This window comes from Cricetulus griseus (assembly GCF_003668045.3).
Source record: "Cricetulus griseus strain 17A/GY chromosome 1 unlocalized genomic scaffold, alternate assembly CriGri-PICRH-1.0 chr1_1, whole genome shotgun sequence".
Lineage (NCBI taxonomy): Eukaryota > Metazoa > Chordata > Mammalia > Rodentia > Cricetidae > Cricetulus > Cricetulus griseus.
Genome location: NW_023276807.1, coordinates 43,564,348 through 43,588,757, shown reverse-complemented (window position 1 = coordinate 43,588,757; position 24,410 = coordinate 43,564,348). Strand labels below are relative to the sequence as shown.

At 36.7% G+C, this 24,410-nt stretch overlaps 1 long non-coding RNA gene across 2 annotated transcripts in view; it reads right to left on the bottom strand.

Annotated features, from left to right (window-relative positions):
• Positions 1 to 6,435: 6,435 nt before the first annotated feature.
• LOC103159978 overlaps positions 6,436 to 24,410 on the bottom strand; it is a 43,468-nt gene continuing 25,493 nt past the window's right edge. The window contains exons 3-6 of one of the 2 annotated variants that reach the window (XR_004772559.1): positions 12,794 to 12,893; positions 12,408 to 12,490; positions 12,133 to 12,229; positions 6,436 to 7,673 (exon numbers count right to left, since the gene is read on the bottom strand). This is a non-coding gene — a long non-coding RNA (uncharacterized LOC103159978). The remainder of the gene's footprint in view (positions 7,674 to 12,132; positions 12,230 to 12,407; positions 12,491 to 12,793; positions 12,894 to 24,410) is intronic. The other variant, XR_003480257.2, reaches the window with a different exon arrangement.

Sequence of the window (24,410 nt, the reverse complement as noted above, 5' to 3'; positions counted from 1 at the left end):
AGGCTACATTTGTTTCCAAATACTCATATTAGACTGGGCACAATTACTTGGGACTCTAGTTATTGGGGCTATGACAGCTTCTTCTTGCCTTGCACTCATATACAAATGGAAAATGCTCAAAAAACATACATGCTCACACATAAAATAAATCTTAAAAATAAAGCAAATAAATTGGTGTTAATGTTGCAGGTATCTGGATCTGATGTTATTTTGGAAGTGTAGGGTTAACCTTATTCTGACATTTTGAAAGTTGAACAGACTTGGAGTAAGAATTTCATTCTGTTAGACAAGCTCAGGCTCCTTTGTAACACCTGGGGCATTTTATACATGGCCCTTTTCATCATCACCGGACTGGCTGATTACACATAGCATCACACATTGCTGGCCATGTTGTTTGGTAGTATTTCCTTTGTGGATGCTCTGTGATGGGTATTCTTAGAGGTAAATGTTAACAATTGTGTCTTAAGTCTATGCCCAAATCCATTAGCAGTTTCCAAGTCTTCCATTCCATTCTTGATTTAATATCCTAGTCTTCCATTACTGCTTATGAGTTCATATGTATTATACCCAAAAGATATATTCTCTCCCCTCAAAGTAGGTGACCTGATTATAAGAAGTGTCCCTTTCACATTTCTCTTCCAGATTATCTATTTGCAGAGCTGCACTAAGCTGATATATGTGTGAACCAAACTTTGACTTCATACTTTATTTGGCTCAATATATTCTCTATGACATCATCGTCTTCTAACAGAATCATAGGAGTCTGCATAATAATTCTCTCATTATGGTATGCCAAAAGCTAACACAAATGTCATATGAGACCAGATCACTTGCCCATTAGCCTATGATTTCTCTGCTTTGGGTTTCATCCAATTAACAGCATTAGCATCACTTAATATGTGGGCCAGATTAATATTTCCAACTATTACTACGACAGATTAAAAACAAAAAGGTGTCTGTCAGTTATCTTGACTTCTTCCTCTGAGGTTATCTTACTTTAGAGAGTGAAACAACTTTGGGTAAGACAGCAATCTTTACATGATAGTAAGTCCAGGAAAGGACGAGCAACTGAGATCATATCCTGGACAAATTTCTGAACTGATAGGAGAATAAAAAGTCAATCCCCACATAAACATCTGAATAGTAGAGCATAGTAACCATGGTACCAAGGTTATGATTGTAAGTTATCCTTCATGGTGTGGTTGTACATGCCAAAAGAGGGTTTGCATTGTTCTTAACTCCCCCAAATCAAGATGAATGAACCCTAAAGTTCATACAGATCCTGCATTAACTTGTCATTGCAAATGTATTACTGCTATTGTTTGATACCTAATACTTATCAGTGATAAGCGTAGTATTTAAGCCTCTCAAAGTCATGGTAATAAATATGACTAAGTGTGAACAGAAATCTCTACATGAAATCTACTGTAATAATTTTTTGAATGGACATATTCATCTCCTTTACACATATTGAATGGACTCATCTAACCACTAAAATGAATGAGGTTAAATCTGGTAAACATTATTCTACCTCATTGTTGGCCTTTCAAAAATGAGTTATAGCTAAGAATAATGGTGCTTGCAAAAGCACAGACAAGCAAATACACTGGTCTCCCAGGACAGACATTTTAAATCATTTAAATTTTTGAAATATGGGCCTCATTTTTTCCTTATAAGAACGATAATGATTTCCCTGTTGGAGCTCATAATGTGGCAAAATGTCTAAAGAAAGCTGAATAATGGAAACTGACTTCAACATGGAGCTTCTTTGTTTCGTTATGAAGAAAAAAACACAATGATGAATTATGCTCAATTCACAATTTATCACGACATTCTGGAAAGAAATAGAATAATTATTTCCATTAATTCTAAATAACTTCTGAAGACAGATTTATGTCAATTCAGCTTAGTTTTATACTTTATTACAAAACCCATACAAAAGGAAAGATTAAATTAATGCAAGACATATATTCATACTTTGAACTTCATGAGTAATTAAAAAATGAAAAATAAGATTCTGAATAAGACTTTTGATACTTTTGTCCACCAATATATTCCCATTAAACACTGCAGTTTCAAATTTGACACACAAATAATTTTAATGTCAATTCAATTTGCCATTTACAATGCTGTATAGGAGCACAGCTTTTTAACAAAGCTCATTCTACCAGAGAGAATCAGCACAGGTAGTGGAATATTTTTTTACATATGTCAATCAAATGACCTACAAAATAAAATCATTTAAACATGTGAGTCAGAAAAATATAAACTCAATAAACATTCCTATTCCCTGAAGATCTTGTTGTTTTTCACCCCATGTAATACTAGCAATACTGAGTGTATTATCTTTAGTTCTTTGTTGCTATGAGCATGGAAATAATATTTTACTCTTGTTTCCAAATTCGTGGAAATCATCTTAAGCTTTCCCTTACTATGTTTCTCTCACACAAAAGGAGGAATTAATAATTTGACAGCAATATTAGTAGTCTTAGGTCTTTAGAAATGTGGAGATCCAACTGTCAAATAGGTTACAGTTTGAAAAGCATTTTGATAACAAAAAATAAGTGTAACTCAATACAATGTATTGATATGTTTGGTTAAAATTGAGTTAAGAAATACACTTAATGTAAATGTTCATCTTAATGTTACAAAATGTCATCCATCAGTAGTCTTTCTGTATTTTCCCATCATCATGTTATAAAAACAACTAAAAAAATCTATTTTATTATTTAAATTAAAAAACAATCTTATTTTATATACCAATACCAGTTTCTTCTCCCTCCCATCCTCCCATTTCCCCTACCATTTCCCCATCCCACCTCCCTATCCACTCCTCAGAGAGGTGAGGCCTTCCATGGGGGTTCATCAAAGTATATCACACCATTTCAGCAGGACCCAGGCCCTTGCCCCTATATCTAGGCTGAGAGAGTATCTCTCCATAGGGAATGGACTCCAAATGCCCCTTCATACACTAGGGATAAATACTGGATCCAACCCTAAGTTCCTAAGATGAACTGTGTTATTAACAAATCACCCCTTACTTTATAGACATAAACTGCTTTATTAACATCCCTCATATTCATTTGCTTCTATATATTTCTATTTTTCATAGGTACAGTATTGATTTGCCAGTGTTACTGTCATTTAAAAAATGATCATGTGCAAAAAGGCTTAAGCTGCTAGGAATCGGTGTTCTGGCAGAACTAAGCTAGGGTTGTGAACAAGACAGTACTAAAGGCCACTTCTCTCTGTGTCTTGATTTTCTTATACCATGGATTTCTTTGTTTCCAAAGAGAACTTTCCCACTTTGGAGATACCAGTTGGCACATGAAATGACTTAGATATTTGTGACTTAATTTTGACAACCTTTTTTTTTGAAAAAAAATAGCACTTTCTTTCCTGAATACAACATACAGAGAATTTAGAAGGTCAGAAAGACAGAAAATGACTGACTGTGTAGTTCAGTGGTTTAGATTTTTTTCCTGGCAGACATTAAACTTTGGGGTTTATCTCCATCATCACAAAATATAATAATATTGTATTCTATCTCTAACTAAATCTTACTGATCAAGTAAGAAAATCAAGCCACTCTTTTTATTATGTTTTCCCCCCTTTAATGAAAATAGATTCTTTTCTCATAAAATAAATTCTAATTACAGTTTCCTCTCTACTTCCTCTTCCTAGTACCTTTCCACTTCTCCTCCCATGCACATCCACTCCCTTTGTGTCTCTCATTAGAAAGGAACAGGCTTTTAAGAGATAACAACATAATGTAACAAAATAAAATATAGTAAGATAAATCAAAATCATCTCATTGAAGTTGGACAATGGTAAACCAACAAAAGAAAACAAGCCCCAGGAGAAGGCACAAGAGTAATGGCTCTTAAAATTAATTTGTTTAGGAGGTTTTTTGATTAGTAGTTAAATTTTAGTTAATATGACACTAGAAAGAACAAAGACTTCTCTTAGTGAGTGCTTATATTTGGGGGAAAATGAAGAGATGATTAAAAACATTTGGGATGAATATGTGAGTGTATCAAGAAACTAAGAACATTTAAGAAAGTATTTCTAAGTTATTAAGAGTACTTTAAAGTAAGTTGTGTTTATTCTTCCTTCATGAAGCTCTATTTTCTATCATTTCCATAAAATAAAGTAATAGTTCTTAAGGCTTCTTAAAGTGATTTTTGATAGTAGCTTATACATTATATTGTAAAGACAGCAGTTTGGATAATGTCATAGACAATATTAAATGTCATTCTTTGTTAAAATTACAGCATCGGAAATGTAGTATGAATAATATTGATGTTTTGCATTCTAAGAAAGCAAACTGAATCTCAGTTGGCTACTCAATATTTATCACAAATACAACCAGCAATAAAGTATTCTCTGTAGAAAAATACAAATATTAGTTATTAATGTTCAATGAATCTTATTTATTTAAAATTCGATTCTTCATATAACTTGGTTCCACAAAATCTTTATTATTTAGCCTCAGAGTTATTTTATTATAATCCAAAGATAGGTAATTCTAAACTAGGAATAATCCATTAAAATCATATACTTGAGTGTACATTATACATACAATTACAGAAAGGAAAGTTAACTGTATAAACTCCATAGCTAAATATCCCAAGTTACTGTAAGTTCAATTGTTTCTCTTTTAAAAAAATTAATAATGAGAAAGGAAATAAAGGTGGGAATGGAGAAAGAAATATATATGTTGAATAATTACATAATGAAAATATGTATAGGTCTTTATTTTTCAGACACTTTTGTGTGTTCTATATCTTTTAATTAAACAGTAAGAATCTTATTCATTAAAAAGACAAATATGTCTAGGCTCAGGGAGTATCCCTCTATGTGGGATGGACTCCAAAAGTCCATTCCTATACCAGTGATAAGTACTGATCCACTAAAAAAGGCCCCATAGATTTCCAAGGTCTCCTCACTGACACCCACATTCAGGGGGTCTGGATCAGTCCCATGCTGGTTTCCCAGCTATCAGTCTGGGGACCAAGAGTTCTTCCTTGTTCAGGTCAGCTGTTTCTGTGGGTTTCACCAGCCTGGTATGGACCCCTTTGCTCATTGGTCCTCAATCTCTGCATCTAGATTTCAGTTCAGTTCAAGGTTTAGCTGTGATGTCTGCTTCTACTTCCACCAGCTGCTGCATGAAGGCTATACAATGGCATATGAATTAGTCATCAATCTCATTATCAGAAGAGGGCATTTAAGGTAGCCTCTCCTCTGTTGCTTAGATTGTTAGTTGGTGTCATCTTTGTAGCTCTCCAGACATTTCCCTAGTGCCTGATTTCTCTGAAACTTACAATGTCTCCCTCTATTATATTATCTCTTATCTTGCTCTCTTCTGTACTTTCCCAACTCAAACTCCCTTGCCCATCATGTCTTCCTCATCCCTCCTCTGCTTCCCTTCTCGTTCTCCTAGTTCCCTCTGCCCTCCCGCCATAGTCCAAATTTGTTCAGGAGATCTTGTTCCTTTCTCCTTCTCCATGAGACCATGTATGTCTCTCTTAGAGCCCTCCTTGTTTACCAGCCTCTCCGTCAGCCTGGGCTGCAGGCTGGCAATCATTTACTCTATGTCTAAAATACACATATGAGTGAGTACATACCATGCCTGTCTTTTTGTGACTGGGTTACCTCGCTCAGAATGGTTTCTTCGAGTTCCATCCATTTGCCTGCAAACTTCAAGATTACATTGCTTTTTTCCCACTGAGTAGTACTGCATTGTGTAAAGGTACCACATTTTCTCTATCCATTCTTCAGTTGAGGGGCATCTAGGTTGTTTCCAGGTTCTGGCTATTACAAATAATGCTGCTATGAACATAGTTCAACAGATGTCCTTGTTGTAGGAATGTGCTTTTGGGTATATGCCTAAGAGTGGAACTGCTGGATCTTGTGGTAGACTGATTCCCATTTTCCTGAGGAATCACCATACATATTTCCAAAGTGGCTGTACGAGTATGGACTCCCACCAGCAGTGCGGGGGAGTTCCCCTTTCTCCACAACCTCTCCAGCATAAACTGTCATTGGTGTTTTTTTTTATTTTAGCCATTCTGTGTTTTTTATTTTAGCCATTCTGGCAGGTATAAGATGGTATCTCAGAGTTGTTTTGAGCCTAGGCCCTATCCCAAGGAATATGACAGATATAGAAGACCCCTATGGAAGGCCTCACCCTCCCTGGGGAGAAGAAAGTGTATGGGATAGGTAGGGTGTTAGTTGGCAGGGCAGGGGAAGAGGGAATGGAGAGGGACCTGGAATTGACATGTAAAATAATTTTCTTTATAATAAAAATAAAATTAAAAAGAGTTAGGTAATGAAAAATAAAGAAGACAAATATGATCAAATAAAATAAGCAAAAGAATTGTAATTTGATCAAGTCACAAAAGGAAAATTATTGAACATATAAAGATGAATAGATTCATAAAGCTAAAAACAGTAGTTTCAAATTTTTGTCTATGTTATATATGAACATATAAAATAAATAAATAAATGGTTATATCCACTGCTGATCTTGAGGGAATTTTAATTCATGCCATGATTTGTGACAGCAAATATAACAATGGACAGCATCTATGCATCCCAGGAAAGAATCAACAATAGTTCTGATTATAAATACCACCAAAGTCCAACTTATTGATTCCAAAAGTTTTATTGGGGTTACTTGCAGGAATATGGAGTACAGGATACCTACAGCAGCAGAAATGATGCAAAAACAAAGTCTACCTCAGCAAGTGTGAGGGCCCACCTGGAAACAGGAAGCATACTGCACAACCTACAGACAGTTAAACTGGTTGGACAGTGTCCTGTACAGACAGCCCAGGTTGTCTGAGTCTGTTCTAGAAAGATGGGTCTCTGGTTCTTCTGAGAAGGCTGGCTTCTCGCAGGTATTTGAAAGTCACTTAAAAGTATTTACAGTTCATATATGCTGGAGAGGATGGAGCTTAGAGCATCTGGCTGTGGATTTTCAGGACTTCCTAAAACTTTACTTGGGTTTGTTTCCTAAGCTAAGTAAGCTTCCCCAATGGTTGAAATGCTTTACTTCCCTATAGAACATCACCTTCTTTACATTTTTCTTTTATGTTTGATATTATAATAAAATTACAGCTTTCTCCCTTCCTATTATGCTCTTCAAACCTGATATATACCCTTCCTTGCTTTTGTTCAAATGCATGGTCTCTTTTTTCACTAATTGTTTTGTACATTCCTCAATATGACTCCATTTCTATTATGCTCCTCATAAATATGCATTAAGGGCTGTGATGGGTGTGCTCTCTCCTGAGAAGATTATTTCTCTCACTCTTGGCTTTTCTTAGTATCCTGTAGTTGCTTATGTAGATTTGAAGCCTCATGGGATCTCCCCCAACCACTTTGGCGTGTATATTTTTTGTCCTTGTTCACCTCGTATTTAGGGGGTAATATTGGTGAGACTCTATGGGTGTAGCTTCTGAAACAGTCTCACCGCAAACTCGTTGGTGCTCTGATTCTTGCAGCTGTTTCAAGAACTGATTCTGCATTGTTTCTTGAACCTTAGGTGCTGGGTTGTTTTATAGATGTACCCATCAGAAGTTTGTTTTTGATTGGCTGTACCTTCCTGTAACGTTCTCCATTTGTTGCAAAAAGAAGTTTCTTTAAGGGGGAGTGAGGCCTAAACTTATCTGTGGGAACAAGAACAAACACTTGGATTATCATTAAGGATTTTGCTGGTTTAGTAAAATGCTGGTTGTAGATACCTATAGCTATAGACTACCTTTGTATAATTGCTTTTAATATGTCCCAGTAGTCTTGTTGTATTATATTTTCCTTTTCATTTAGTTCCAAGAATTTTTTTTATTTTTTCTTGATTCATTCTTTGACATATTCATTTAAGACAATAGTAGAAATTTGTTTTCTTTTGATTTTAAGTTTATCACAGTGTGATCATATTGGATATATTGTTATTTCAATTTTATGAATTTTTGAATATTTGTTTTGTGTCTGTGTTTTAGAGATGATTCTTTCAGCTGCTGAATTGAATTTGCAATCTTTAGCATGTGGATGGAATGTTCTGTAGATACCAGTTAGGTCCATTTGTTGTATGATGTTACTCTGATGTTTCTGTTTACTTATTGTAATGTCTATTGGAGATGTCCTGTCTATTGGAGAAAGTGGGCTACTGAAATCACCTAGTGTTGCTGAGGTGGAGTTAATTTATGGTGTTTAAGTGCAGTAGTACTCATTATACAGAGTGTAATGGTTTGCTAAAGTATTTTATTAAATAAATATCAATCATTCATTCTTCTCTCCAACAAGTATTCTGTGGTATCTGAGTGTATAATACTATGCAGTGATAAAATAACGTAACTGTTTATGTTTTAATGATCACTGTAGATAATAATAACAAAGCCAAGATCAACATACAATGTACTTCTTAACATTGATTTTTAAGCTTAATTTATAGCAAAAAAAAATGTCAGTTTGGGCCAAGATACAGCTCAGTAGTAGAAATTCTTACTTAGTATATATGGCCATACCCTAGCTCCATTCTCCATCACCAAATTAATTAAGTAATCAGTTAAAAAGAAAGATTAAAAATCAATTTAAAATAAATAATTTCTTTATAATCATATCTTAAAGTATAGAGTTGTTCTTGTCATTAAATTTTCAGAGTGCATATTACACAGTACCATTTAATGATGGTAGGGCTGGTCTGACTGAATACATCACAACTCACTTAATGTTACATCTAACAACACTTCCCATGGTGAATTTCTCAGTTTCTCTGAGGAATCACCACACTGAATTATATAGTGGCAGTACAGGTTTGCACTCCCACTAGAAATGGATGAGTGTTCCTCCTACTCCACATCTCTGCCAGTATGAGCTGTAACTTGTTTCATTGATCTTGGCCATTTTGAGTGGTGTAAGATGAAATCTCAAAGTAGTTTGAATTTGAATTTTTTTGATGACTGAGGATGTTGAACATTTCTTTGTTTCTCATTGTTTGAGTTTTACACTTCAAGGAATACATATTATCTTAATTAAGTATGCAAAATATAAAAATTATGGGTTGCAGAAAACTGAGTAGCACTATTCCACACCTGCTTTGTGACCCATAGGCCGTGTGTGTGTGTGTGTGTGTGTGTGTGTGTGTGTGTGTGTGTGTGTTGATATTTGTAGGAGATATAAACAAAATTTATATGTATATTTGGGTACATATTATATGATGCATATTTATATATTCGTGCTTATGTATATTTAAGGAACACCCTGATAATTTGATAACTGATGAGACAGGGGCAATATTTCCTAGTGGTTTAAAGACTATCTGAATATGGGTGACAGTTGGAGGGCTTGGACAGTTTATGGGGCTGGCTGCTGGCAGTTGAACAAGAATTTATCTGTAGTGCATGAATGGGAGTTTTGGAGCCCATTCCCTATGGAGAGATGCATTGCTCAGCCTAGCTACAGAAGGGGGGCTTGGTCTTGACCCCAATTTATGAAAGACTTTGATGATTTCCCATGGGAGACGTTACCCTAAGGAATGGAAGGGGTGGGATGGGGAGATGATGGGGATGTGGGAGGAAAGGGGGAAGAGGGAACTGGGATTGGTATATAAATAAGATTGTTAAAAAAATTAAAGATGGCTATATGACAGGAAGCTATCTTCCATAATTTCTCAAGTAAGGTAGCTTAAGGGCCTATAGGGAAAAAAAAGGAAAGAGAGACAGTGATGTAATTTTGTGTCAATCAAAACATATTTTAGAACAGACTAATCTAATTGAAAAACATGTTTTGCATACAGTCTCCAAATAAACTCAATGATCTAGTATATAATATAGTATTGTTCATCTAAACTAGAACTGCACAAGAAAACAACAGTTGGCATCCAAATATGGATGGGAAAAATTGCACAAGACTGAACTCCTTGATGAAGAGATATAGGTAATCTATGTCTACTAAGAAAAGTCAGTATTTTCTAGTAAAAGTAAAAGACTCGTCATAGTTTATCCAGTCCAAAGTGTTCAACTCTGAACACATATGTATATTAACTACATTGAGTGGATGCAGCAGGATATACATATATATATATATATATATATATATATATATATATATGGATACACATTTAACAATAACAGTTAAAAGGAAAAAGAGGTCATGCAACTGACACAGAGTTGAGAGGTGACATGGACAGATTTAGAATGGGGAAAGAGTTTGGTGGAGATGATGTAAATATAGTATCCATGTGTGAAATTCTTAAAACATAAAATAATATGTAGTTGAAAAGAGGATGAAGGCAGGAGTACTTAGGAGGAGCTGCTGAGGGGTGATAAATATGTACAAAATACACTGTGCACATTTTTGCAAATCCCCAAAGAATTAAGAAAATATTAGTATTTAAAAGTAATACATTTGTAGAAAGATGGTTCATATTATCATCATATATGGGAGGAAAATAGATGGATCATCCCCTAATATAAGAAAAGCATATATGTTATATCAATGGATTCTAAACTTTTAAAAGTAAATATCATTAACTATGACAGAGTGATGTCCATGAACCAGTATTGTCTTTAACTAGAAAATGGAATAATCTTATTAAGAATTGATAAACAAGATTAGTACTTCAGACATCTCTAAGTTCAGTGTTTTATTGCTGCATCTTTGATATTTGTTATACCACATACCATGTAGTAGTCATAGGAATCATCTATAGTGTTTCACTAAGAATTTTATAACTTTGGGTTAGATCTTAATTATAGTTTCTGTTGCTGTCATGTAACATTGTAACAAAACAGCAAGGTGGAGAGAATTTGTAAAGTGTATTTGGTTTACACTTCCAAATCATTGTTCATCATTGAAATAATCAGAACAGGAAATCAAATGGGATATGAACCTTGAAGCAGGAGCTGATGCAGAGTATTGCTGACTTGCTTGTTTTCCATGGCTTTCTCAATACGTATTATTTTAGAACCCCAGACCACCAGCCCAGGGATGACTCTATCTTCAATGTGCTGTGCTGCCTCTGTACCCCTGCCAACAACCTAATAAAGAAAATGCTCTACAAGCTTGCCTATAGCCTAGTCTTATGGAGGCATTTTCTTAATTGAGGTTACCTCTTCTCAGGTGAATTTTGCTTGTGTCAATTTGGCACAACTATCCAGTACATGCTTACTGTATAGAAGCTTGCTGATAAAGGTTAGCTTTTTATTTAAATGTTTGATATAATAAGTAATCCTGTATTTATGCATAGGGGGATGACAATTACTTGAAATTTCTAAGTTTATAATTAATGTAGTCTTAAGACAAATACCATAAAATACTTTAGAGCTCTAGAAAGTACATCTGAGCTTCTATAAGCTATAATGTGAGGAATCAATAGTTCATCATAACTGCGTGAGCTAACATCAATGATCTAGAAATGGCTTAATCTGTAACTACTAAATTTATTTGCTGAGTATAGATATCTTTATTGACAAAACTTTAAGAGGCATTTTCGTTAAAAAGAACACATAAATAAATAGTAGAAAATGCTACTGAAGTTCTATCAGTTAACATGTATTTATAAGTAAATAAAACATAGATATTGGACATACCGAACAATATTCTTGCTACTAAAAGTAGCTGTTGTATAAACCTACATTAGAAAATATTAAGGACTCAGTTTATGATTCAGGGTAAAAATTAAGAAGATGGAATACAGTGTAACCTTTTGTAACAGACACAAATACTTAGGATATTTTAAACCTCATCTAAGGCATCATGAAGAACATGTTGCATGGGCAAACTCAAATAACCAAAGATCCAATATGTAATACACTATGGATCACCTAAACAAGAACTGCACAATGACAACAGCAATATGGATGGGGGTGGTATGTCTCATAAGGCCACAAATCTTGATTAAAGAGCTATAGGTAATTGGTAAATTTCAAGAGAAAAAGAATCTCTCTCCTTCATAGTTATTTTCTCTGATATGGTAAAAGACATTAAAGTACAACAGTATATTTTAAGAAGCATTTTGAAAGTAGGTCTAAGAGCATTAAGGTGAGTAGTCACTAAGAAATTACAGCATTTCAAACTTAATGTAATTGTATTTGTTAATAGTAACTGAGCTAACATAATTATACTTACCCATATCTACATAGCTTTAAAGCACTAGTGATTCATTATCTCCTTTGTACCAATAGATCAAGCGACTCTTCTTTCAACCAATGATTCTGTGGTATTTCTATGTAGGGGTATTTAAGGTAATGGTCAGAATGAGAGAAGATGGTGACTTAGGAAAAGTAAACAATGCTTTGAAATATTAAACACTAAGGAAGAATCGTCTTAGTTTTATTCCCTTTTTCTGTGATAAAATACTCTGATAATATAAACTTAAGAGAGAGTAGATTTATATGTCTCACAATCTGGGTTACAGTCCATCATTGTGAAGTCAAGAGGAGGATGTCTAGAGGAGGAAAACTTGAAGCGATGCATCACACAATATCTATAATCAAGAGCAGAAAGCAAACAATGGATCAAAGTCCTTAGCCATCAGGGAAATGTGAATTAAACCTATTCTGAAATTTCATCTCACTCATGTCAGATTGTCTAAGATGGAAAAGAAAGTAAAGGAAAAGAAAACATAAGAAGAAAGAAACATTGGCATGGGAGTAAAGAAGAAACACACTATCCAGTGCTGTTCAGCATCCAAACTGAAGCAGGCACACTAAAATCAGAGTGCAAGTTACTCACAAAGCTAAAAGTAACCCTAGCATGTATTTCAGCTATACCACTTTTAGGTACATACCTAAAGAACTCTGTGCTCTATGCCAGAGATATCTGCTCATCCTCTTTCTTTGCTTCTCAATTCAAAAAAGCCAGTATATGGAAACAGCTTACATGCCCATCTGTTGATGAATTAATAATGAAAATGTGATATATTTACACAAAGGAATATTACTCAGCTATTAAGAAAAAAATATCAAAAACTAAATTGGTGGAGCTAAAAACAATCATACTTTCTGAGCTAATCTTACCCAGAAAGACAGAGGTCACATGTTTTTTGTCATTTTGAGGACATTATGTCATATTCTTCAAATATGTGTGTTTAATTTGGTACACACATACAAGTCAGGAAAAGTTTAAGGAGTCACAAGTAGAGACTCAGATAGTGAAAAGATAAGAACAGACTGATATAAAGGTTACATTGAAATACTCTAGCTAAAAGGGTCAATTTGAAACAGAGAACCAAAGGTCAAGGTAGAAAAAGGAATATTGAGAGAGATAAATAAGGAGAGGGGAGGGGGGACTGGGATGAGTGGAGGGAGAGGATACTATGGTCAGGGTGTGTTGTAGGAGAAAAGAATAAATTAAGGAAAGATGAAAAAAGGTAATACTGAGGGGAGAACTGGAATGGAGTTACCCTAAAGGAACAAATATACTACCATAAATTTTAAAAGAATGCATTATATGATGCAACCAATATATTTAAGATTGTAGACAAAAGGAATGAGTTTATGTACAATATATAAGACCAACTTTTAGAATACCTGAATAGAATGATAACAAGGAAATGAATATAAATCAAATCATCACTTGAAAAATTTCCAAACTATTGAGAACAAAAGTGTTTTTATATAAATGTATTTCAAGCAAAGTGATAGAAAGGTTTCTTTATAATTTGTTATATAAAGCTTGTAGAGCTATGATATTAAATTATATAGGAAAGCTTGAATGACTTGGGTGATGGTTAAGGACTCATCCCAGAGTGATTATAATATTTTCAGATATGAACCCCTACTAGCACATACCATGTCAGATGCAGGCAAGCAAAAGAAACAGTGTTACCTCTAAAAATGCCATAAAGTTGTTGCTTGAAAAGAAAGATAAGCAACACATATTGAGATTAAAACTCAACATGAAGCAATTTAAAGAAAGCTTCTTAAGATAATAAATATCTGAAAACAAAATGAAGCATATTCCTTAGCAATAGAATAGGAAAATAGAAAATTTTTCTCTATTGTTTGGAATAAGAAAATGGTCTCCAATGTCATTCCCACCATTTGAAGAATTACACCCAAATAGAGTAAATTATTAGAAATATTAGAAATACCTGGAAGTTATAGGCATTGAAAAACATTATCACAGCATAGTTAAAACTCACACCTAAAATGGAAATACTATTATAACAATTAACAAAATAAAAAAGTCTAACATGATAGAGTATGTATTTAAAATGCCCATTAATACACACAAATATTTTTAGTTACAAACTAAATAAAAGCACATATATATATATATATATATATATATATATATATATATATATATGACACATGTGAACCACTACCATATTTTTATGAAATTCAAAGGACCTGTCAGAAAAGAAAAATCCAACCTGTGCTCTTCATTCTCCCTCGCCTCCCTGACCTCTCCTGAGCCCTACTCCTGCCTAAGGTCCCCATAAACCCAGGATCTCTCTAGGCCTAGGACTGGAGCGAGCAAACCAACCTGCATAGAGTGGACCCACCCAGACAGGAAGGACCTCTGGGAGTCTGGAATTACCTTCCTCTTCCTTCCCCCTCTGCTGCCCCAATCTCTCCTGAGTGACGAGACTACCAGGAGAGGCAAAACCATTCATATCGGCATACATGAAGTATTGGCCCCCACACACCACCGGGTGGCAAGAGGAGATAGAGAGACCCCACCAACACCTACCAGAAGAAGAGATGGGAAGAAGGAAGAATAACAGCACACTCAACAGAAAGATCAATATGTCACCACCAGAATCTAGGGACTCCACACCAGCAAGATCTGGAAAGCACAACACAGAGGAAGAAGAAGAGACAGCCCTAAAAATCTACTTCATGAAGATGTTCGAGACCCTTAAATAGGAAACAAGAAAATCTCTTAAAGAAATATAAGAAAAAAACAAAGAAATTCAAGAAATAGTAATTTTCTTAAAGAGTCTAAAGAAAAAAAAAACAACCAAACAAGAGGGCTGATTTCCAAAATATACAATTAACTCAAGAAGCTAGCCACCAAAACACCAAACAATGAAATTAAAAACTATGGTGCAGAACTAAATAAAAATTCTCAAAAGAGAAATCTGAAATGGCTAAAAGACACTTAAGAAAGTGCTCAAAATCCTTGACCATCAGAGAAATGCAACTCAAAACAACTCTGAGATACCATCTTACACTGGCAGAATGGCTAAAATAAAAAACATCAATGACAATCTATGCTGGAGAAAAAGGAACACTCCTCCATTGCTGGTGGGAGTGCAAACTTGTAAGACCACTTTGGAAATCAGTAGGGCAGTTGCTCAGAAAAATGGGAATCAGTCTACCTCAAGATCCAGCAATTCCACTCTTGGACATATACTCAAATAATGCACGCTCATACAACAAGGACATATGTTCAACCATGTTCATAGCAGCATTGTTTGTAACAGCCAGAACCTGGAAGCAACCTAGATGCCCCTCAACTGAAGGATGGATAGAGAACATGTGGCACATTTATACAATGGTGTACTACTCAGCAGAAAAAAACAATGGAATCTTGAAATTCGCAGGCAAGGGGATGGAACTAGAAGAACCCATCCTGAGTGAGGTAACCCAGTCACTAAAAGACAAACATGTTATGTACTCACTCATATATGAATTTTAGATGTAGATCAAAGGATTACCAGCCTACAATCCTCTTCACCAAAGAAACTAGGAAACAAGAAGAACTCTAAGGGAAAAATGCATGGACCCTAGAGAATGGGAAGGGGCAGGATCTCCTGAGCTAACTGGGAGCATGAGGGTAGAGGAGAGGGAGCTTCCAGAATGAGATGAGGAGAAGAGGAGGGGAGAGGAGGAAATGGAGGAGCAGAAATTTTGGGTGGGAGAAGACTAGAGTAGGACAAGATGAGTGATACCATATCAGAGGAAGCCATTATAGGTCTGAGGAGAGATCTGGCCCTAGGGAGATTTCTAGGGATCTACAAGGATGACACAAACTGACAATCTAGGCAGTGGTGGAGAGGATAACATAATGCCCTTCCCCTATAATGAGACTGATGACTACTTTTTATGGCATCCTGGAGCCCTCATCCAGTGGCTGATGGAAATAGGTAGACATTCACAGATATACACTGAAATGAACTCTGGAACCTAGTTGCAGAGAGGGAAGAATGAAGATCAAAGGGGTCGGTACCAGGCTGGTGAAACCCACAGAACTGGCCTGAACAAGGGGGAGCACATGAACCCCAGATGGCTGTCTGGCAGGCCAGCATGGGACTGATCCAGGCCCCTGAACATGAATGTTAATGAGGCCTCTGAACTCTAGGAGGCCCCTGGTAGTGGATTAGTATTTTCCCTGGTATAAGAAGGGACTTTGAGAACCCATCCCACATGAAGGGATGCACTCTAGGCTTGGACAAATGGGGGAGGGCCTAGGCCCAGCCCAGGATGATGTGGTGGACTTTGGGGAGCCCCTGTTGTGGGCCCTACCCTGCATGTGGATTAGAGGGTGGATGGTGTAGGGGGCAGGTGGGGGATTGGGAGAGAGGGTTTGGGGGATTTGGGAGCAGGGGAGGGAGAGGGAGAAGGGATTAACAAATAAAGCAAGCTTGTTCCTAATTTGAACTAATAAAAAATAATTAAAAATAAATCCAACCAACTTCAGCCATATAGTTTTTTTCAAACAAAAAAAATATGTGTTTTAGAAAGCATCTTCAATATATGTTGTGAAAACCAAATGTCTGTATACAGAAGAAGGAAACTGCATATCTTTCATCTTGTATAAAAGACAACACAAAACAAATCAAAGTCCTCAACATAAAACCCTAAACTCTGATATTGTTAGGGGAAAAGCTAGAGGTTGCTCTACAAGATTTAACCATAAGTATGGACTTTAAATTTCTAAGGTTTATTTTGTGTATGGGGGCTGAAGTGATTGAAGATTCATACATGCCAAGGCATGCCAGCAAAGGTGGTATGGTAGGTTTTCTTGAGTTAGCCTGCTCATGATAACTTATGTGATTCAAGTTTAGGATTCGGTCTGTCAGACTTGAAAGCATTTATTTTTTTTAATGAGTATTCTTTCCAGCCCAAGATAAAAACTTTTAAAATAAAACTCCAGTTGCTCAGGAAATGTGATGAACAATTGAAAAACTGGGACTTATGAACTACAAAAGCTTCTGTGAATCAAAGTTTTAATTAATTTTTAAAAGAGCTTGAACAGTGGTGCACTGCCTGAGTGAAAAAGGTTGCTTTCAGACACCACAGATCTTACAAAAAATTCAGGCGTCTAATATACTATCTGTCTCTAATACACTATCTGGGTAGCTAGCCCAGGAGCCCTCAGAGGCTCCCAAAGTAATGAATTTAATTGTTATTGCTCTTAGTCACTTAGCAGAACCACATAGCAAGTTTCTATGATTCAGACACCTCATATATTACAATGTGGCACACAGAGAAATCTAGCTAGAAATGTGCTACTTAGCCTTTACCCCAGTGGCTAGTGTTCACAATGTCAGAAGGTGCTTTGCAGGTTTCTGAAGTAGAAAAGGCATCAAGTACGGTTGTATGTCCTGAATACTGAAAAACAAATTTCAAGATATTGTTTTCCTACTGGCATAACAGTGGCACAATGATTATGGTAGAAACCAATTGCTCTCTGTGTAGGGAGCCGTCCCTGCATTCTCCATTACAAAATGGTGCCTGCCGGATTAATAAACAAGATTATTGCACAGGCGCTGGGTAATTTTCCATTCCTTGATCTCTGCCTATTCCGTGGCGTCATATGGCCCGATGAGCTACAGCCAATCATGGGGTGACACGTCCGAGGCGGCGGTTGCCAGCCTTTATTAGGGGACGGGATTCTTGGCTCGGGGTCTCCGCTCTGGTAAGCTTATGCTCTCCTCTCAAGACGCATTAAAGCTTTACTGCAGAAGGATCCGAATGTCCTGTGTGGTTCTTGCCGGCGAGACTATCGCGCAGGACATCTGGTGCTGAAACCCGGGAACTTGTTAACATCACCGGCACCTCGGAGACCCCTCGGACGGGGCGGATTCAGAACTGCAGGGTGGTAAGTTCGGAGAGGTATGCTTTATTCTGACACCTTCTTTTTTGACTTTGCTTTTAATTTGTCACCACTATGGGATGGATCAGTAAAAGCCTTAATTCTAGTCTTTATTACATTGGTCTTATATTGTGCCCACCGTGGCTGGTGTTCCAGTTCGAGACCAAGCTTACCCCAGGTAGCCTCCAGCATAATGGGCTCTTCAAAACAGAGAGACCTAATTAAAAACTGTCTAGAGATTGAGGCTTGCTGTCCCATGGTAGCAGAGAGTCAAAAAACGCTTAAAGAGGTACAGGATAATATATCAGAAACCGAACGAGATGAGAGATTAGGAGCTCAAAAAAGGAAGGACATGTCTAAGGAAAAAGGCCCTCCCCAGGATACAAAAAAAGGGGGAGAGAAAATAGGGAATAACCAGTCACACCCCGGTAAATTTAAGAGAAATAAAGACTCAAAACCTAGCCTCTACCCTACGGTGAAACTAGAGGCCTTGGAGCTGAGCAACTCAGACTCTGAGATTTTAGACTCTAGCGAGGAAGCAGAGCTAGAGGAGGAGGCAGCACGATATAAAGAGGACAGATACCACCCCGATAGATATCGGCTGCCAAAAGTAAAAGTAAATATGAGGCCACCGCCTCTTAATCCAGCGGGTGTACTTCCATCAGCACCCCCATTATATGAGTCACAACAAAAATTTGGTACCAACTCCTTTTTACCATTAGAGGAGCAGAGGAAACTGCAGATGGCTTTCCCAGTCTTTGACAGGGGAAAACCAAACAAAAGGAGGGAATGGGAGCATCCTTACCCTCGGTACCAAGAGTTACAATATCCATGGCACTCTTTACCCTTAATTTTCTAAACATTGATGCTCAGGGCCATACTGTGGCCAAGCGCCAGACCTCAGAACCTAAAAGGCCAAAGGAAATGGTAAAATGAAAAGATATCTTAACTGGTCTTTGGAGAGGCCCAGATCCTATTCTCATAAGATCCAGGGGAGCTATTTATGTTTTTCCACAGGATGAAGAGAATCCCCTGTGGATCCCAAAAAGACTCACCCAAAGAGCCCCTTCGGACCCTCAAAAGTCGGAACTCCACCCTCTCCCCGGGAGTTGAGAGCCACTATTATCCAGATTAACTCCTGTCCTTGACGGAGGGATTGTCATCATGGATCGCTTCAGCTGTCTCCTATTTTAAGGAATGGGTGGGGATGGGATTGTTTGGTGCAGCCGTTTGCTGCGGATTGGTGTTGCTTCTCTGGCTGGTCTGTAGGCTCAGGGCTCAAACTAAGAGAGACAAGGTGGTTATCGCCCAAGCACTTGTAGCTTTGGAACAAGGGGTTTCCACTGATATTTGGCTAACTATGCTTAAGCAATAGGCCGCCGGCCAGACAGCTCTTGCACACCTGGAGCCTAGGCTCATTGCACAGGGTAGAGTGTCTGGCTTGAGCAGCCCATGAGGGATGTCGAGCAAGGCATCGCACAGAGAGTTGCCCAAATGCAGGCTTCTCTGGGAGGCATGTTGTCCTGCATAAGGGTTGCCTGCCCTAGTCTCCCTTTCCCAGAAAAACGGCAGAGGACAGGTCGAGAGCACTTCGGGTCAAGCTAACAGCCTGATGGCGACTCTTGTACACAGTCTTAATGTTTGATTGGGAAGGTACAACCTCTGCCTCTATCCCTCAACATATGGGTGACCTATTTGCTTGTAAAAATATGAAGCCTTATCATTAATTAATAAAAAAGGGGGAGATGTAGGGAGCCGTCCCTGCATTCTCCATTACAAGATGGCGCCTGCATCTGGCAGGCACCGAATGTAAACAAGATTATTGCTGCAGGCGCTGGGTAATTTTCCATTCCTTGATCTCTGCCTATTCCGTGGTGTCATATGGCCCGATGAGCTACAGCCAATCATGGGGTGACACGTCCGAGGCGGCGGTTGCCAGCCTTTATTAGGGGACGGGATTCTTGGCTCGGGGTCTCCGCTCTGGTAAGCTTATGCTCTCCTCTCAAGACGCATTAAAGCTTTACTGCAGAAGGATCCGAATGTCTTGTGTGGTTCTTGCCGGTGAGACTATCGCGCGGGACATCTCTGGTTGGATTTGAGGCCTAGTCCAAAAAGAAACATGCTCTTGGTACTGTAATAGTGGGTTAAAAATAATCTATGACTGGGAATTTCACAAGCCCTATAATGGAACTTATTCTTCATATGAAGCAGAATGGATATATAGACAAACTGTCTTTTATATTATATTTATGACCTCATAATATAAAAAAATAAGATACAAAAGTATTAAGGGGACTAGTTAGAAAGAAGGGGTCTCTAGGTGTGTAACTTAAGAAAAGCAGCTCATAAGAAGAAGACACCATGTGAAAGGATTCAAGCAGAGGGCATTTTATTAGGGAAAGGGATGATAAAAAAGGGAGACAGGGAAGGGGGAGACCAGCCTCCAGAGACAGGAACAGCAGGAGAGAGAGAGAGAGAGAGAGAGAGAGAGAGAGAGAGAGAGGAAAGAGGTGGAAAGAGAGAGGCAAGAGAGGGAAAGAGAGGGGAACAGACAGAGAGAGGGAGAGAAAAAGAGAGTGAAGGATGGAAGGTAGGTGGGCAGGGCTCTTTTAAAAGGGAACATAATGAATGTGCACAGGTGGTGGTCTTACTGGCTGCTCCTGAGGGCTTATCCTGTCAGAACCCCAAGGACAGGCCAGTACAGATGCCTGAACACTAACATCTAGGAGTAGGAGGGACTAAGAAACTGTAACAGGTGACTATTATGTTTACCATACAACGTAAATTGTGAAAAATTAAGTTAAAGTCTATAAAAAACATTTAAGACCTGTACTGTACAATCAACCTTGAAAGACTCTGTTATTTCACTCATTGGTAAACTATAAATGTTTTAGTTATGTTACATATGACAAGATCTCAGTTTCATACTGCCTAACATTGTGACTGATATATTTGTTCAGTACTTCAAAACTGAAAACTAAAAGTAGACTGACATTAACCGTGAAGACATTACTATAAAAAACGTGGAGAAAGTTTAAATACCTAAAAATAAAAGTAGAAATTATCAGTAATTAATGCAAACATTTGAATTAATATATGTATGAATACATACAAATGTTTGTTAAGAAATTCAATGTAAAATAGCAACAAAATAAAATGATATTAAATAAAATGCACTTCTTTATATTTTTAAATAGTATATCTTTAGAGGATGTATACAAAAACCTCTATTATGAATTATTATCACAAATACAAAAGACAGAAGTTCCTATTCATATATAGTGTATATTTTGGAGCATGTTTGGAAGAGATACTTAGCAAATGAATAAACTTATAATCTAATTTAAGCAGTGACCATTAGTCTTAAAAAATCAAATCTTGTTATTATATGGCATAAGTCAAAAATACTGGCTCATGTTTGATTAGTAGATTATAGATTGGGCAAGGGAGATTCTCTAAATAGATGACATTATGTATGCAGAAAAGAGAACATTAGATTCCTGTCTAGTTGGAATTTAGATGAACACTGGCATGCCAGCAATTATGTTAGCTCAATCAATGGTTATAAGTTCATAATGCAGTAGAAAGGTTGACTGGAAATACAAGCTCATTTTCAGAATATTAGTATTCAGGTCCATGGACTTGATGAACATACTCAAGAATCATTTAAATATAACCCTTAGAAAGAAATATGAAATAGAAACAACACAGATACAGTAATTTAGTTTGTTCTGACAGAAAAAATTGAATACTATAGAATTATTTTACATTCTTAAGTTTAAAATTATAAAACATATGCCTGCTCATTCTCTCAAAATAGTGAATATATTCAACACCATTTAAATTCTGGTAATTTTTTAATACTGTAAATGACTCTAAATTAATAAAGAACGAAAAATGAAATAAAATATCTTGCATAATGGTTTCCAATTAAGAGATTTAAAGCTCGATTTTGATATTCATATTTATGAACCAAGAATTTACATCTTAGAACCTAATAGAAAGTTTAGAAACAAACACAGTCATGCTCTTAGAACACGAAAATATAGACCTTAAAGTAATTTTCTTTTTCTTTTTCCTTTTTTTTTTTCTTTTTTGGTTTTTTGAGATATGGTTTCTCTGTGTAGCTTTGAAATAATTTTCTTATTCCTTTCAAGTGTTTATCTAAGGTTGGCAGCAGATGGGTTGATTGCCATATCCTCAGAGTTGTCATGGAATATAATTCTTTCCATCAATATATTCATATCTTGTCAATAGTTATCAAGCATAGGCATACTTTCAACCTACAGTTTCTTCTTCTTGGGATGTATTATGAGGGAAGACTAATATTTCAACATAAATAATCATCTACAAAACTATTGCTACAGACAATTATTTAAAAGTGGATTTCCTGAATCATGTAGCAATGTTACACATATTTAAATCACATTAACAAAAAGGAGTTTTTATTTCAGAAATATCTCACGATATATTAAGTGAATAAAAATGAGAAGCCCAGATTCATGAGGAAAAATTTCATGAATCTCTACAGCTGTAGAAGCACTAGCTGTGTATCTTTTGTTGTGCACGTAAACAGAGGGTTTATTATTGTTTTTGTTTTACATTTCACCATGGGATATTCCACAACCTCTGCCTTTTGTACTGTAATTTTGTGATACTCAAAAATGCTACAAAAAATCACAGAGATCTTTACAGCTGGTAAAAGAACTCAGTGTTGTCATGCCAGAACTGATCATGTATCTCCTCTGAATCCTGTGGGAATAAGGTGAGAAACAAAGTTAGAGAATGTTTTCAAATGCATTGAGAGACATAGGAAGAAACAATTTTATTCATTCGTTTAGGATGCTAAGGTGCCACTTAAGCATTTTGTCAGGCCCTTTAAATGGTCCACTTGGGTACCGTGAGTGTGCTAATTACACAGGGTAACGTGATGAAATTAAAATATTTCCTTCAACAAGGGTTTACTCTGGAAGAAGCTGTCTCGAAGGAGCATTTGGCACTGTTTTAACAGCACATGTCAGCAAGACCACCCATTTACTTAAAGACTCCACAGCACAGCCTGGCACGACCAATTTAAAAGTTTAACTAAAGGGTTGAGGAAGTTTCTGGTCTCCTCATTCAACTCAAGAGAGACAAAAGTACCAGTGTTTGTGCTCCTGGTCTACTAAGCAAGAAAGTGTTTTACAGGCCCTTAGAAATACTAGAGTCCCACCCCAGTGCTGGTATACAGGGAAGGAAGCAGAATGGGGTGAATAGAAATTGGAGCAGTTTAACAATGGTACTGGCTTTCTGAGGTTAGACTCAATAAAAAAAAAAATCTATCAGTGAACAGCAAAGTATGGGACAAAAGTCTGCATCACTTTCAGTTATTAGAACAATTGGAAACTGTTTCTGGCTGCTTTCTTACTGAGATGCATGACATTTCTAATTTCTCCCAAGTATCCCACTCTTCAGTGCTGCAACCCATATCCTGTGCTGTACTGTGTGTTCCCATGAACATTATGGTAAATGACACATTTGTCCACAAATATAGTTAGACTGATAATGAATTTGCTGTTCCATTTAACTCTATTTGCAAATTAACTTGGGTTATTTTATCCCCCTAAACTCTCAACTAGGAGTGATGACCCATCACTACTGCTGTGTTTGTTCTTTTGACTGCCTGTTGAAAGCTAGTTTTCTGCTTAAGGAATATGGGCAGTAACAGAAGGGCATTATATGATCAAAAAGACAAGGGAGTACAGGCATCATTATGAGAAACATGAGTATTTAACAATGAATGCAGTGGAACAGTGTGTTCTTTTTAAACAATGAACTATATCATTTAATTTTCAGGACCCTCCACTCATTCATTCACTCACTCACACACCCACTCACTCATTCATGCTTTCAACAAATACATATGACAATATGCCATGTCCCTATTTCCAGGTCTCTTCAGTGAAAGGCAACAAATGAATGCCACCCAGTCTTTGCCAACAAAGAGAAAACAACCTCACCACAAAACGAGTGACAATAAAAATGTTGAAAATGCAATCCTTATTTTTAAGGTATAATGAAATACACAATGGTGATAATTTGTTGTTTTCCTTTGTAGATTTTTTTGCAGAGTATTAAATTATATGTCACCCAGGTAGTAAATTACTGCTTCAATATTGTATCAAAGGAACAGTTTAACACGAAATAATAAACATGACTTTTTAAATCTGCGGGATTTATTCACATAGTGCCAAAGTTAATTTTGCTTTTAATTTCTCTGTATCTTGAGCATTATGTTCACAAAGGGGACATAATTTTACCTCTAGGATTGGACTGAAGTTACAATAGAAAAGCTTTTGACTATCATGAATGGGCAT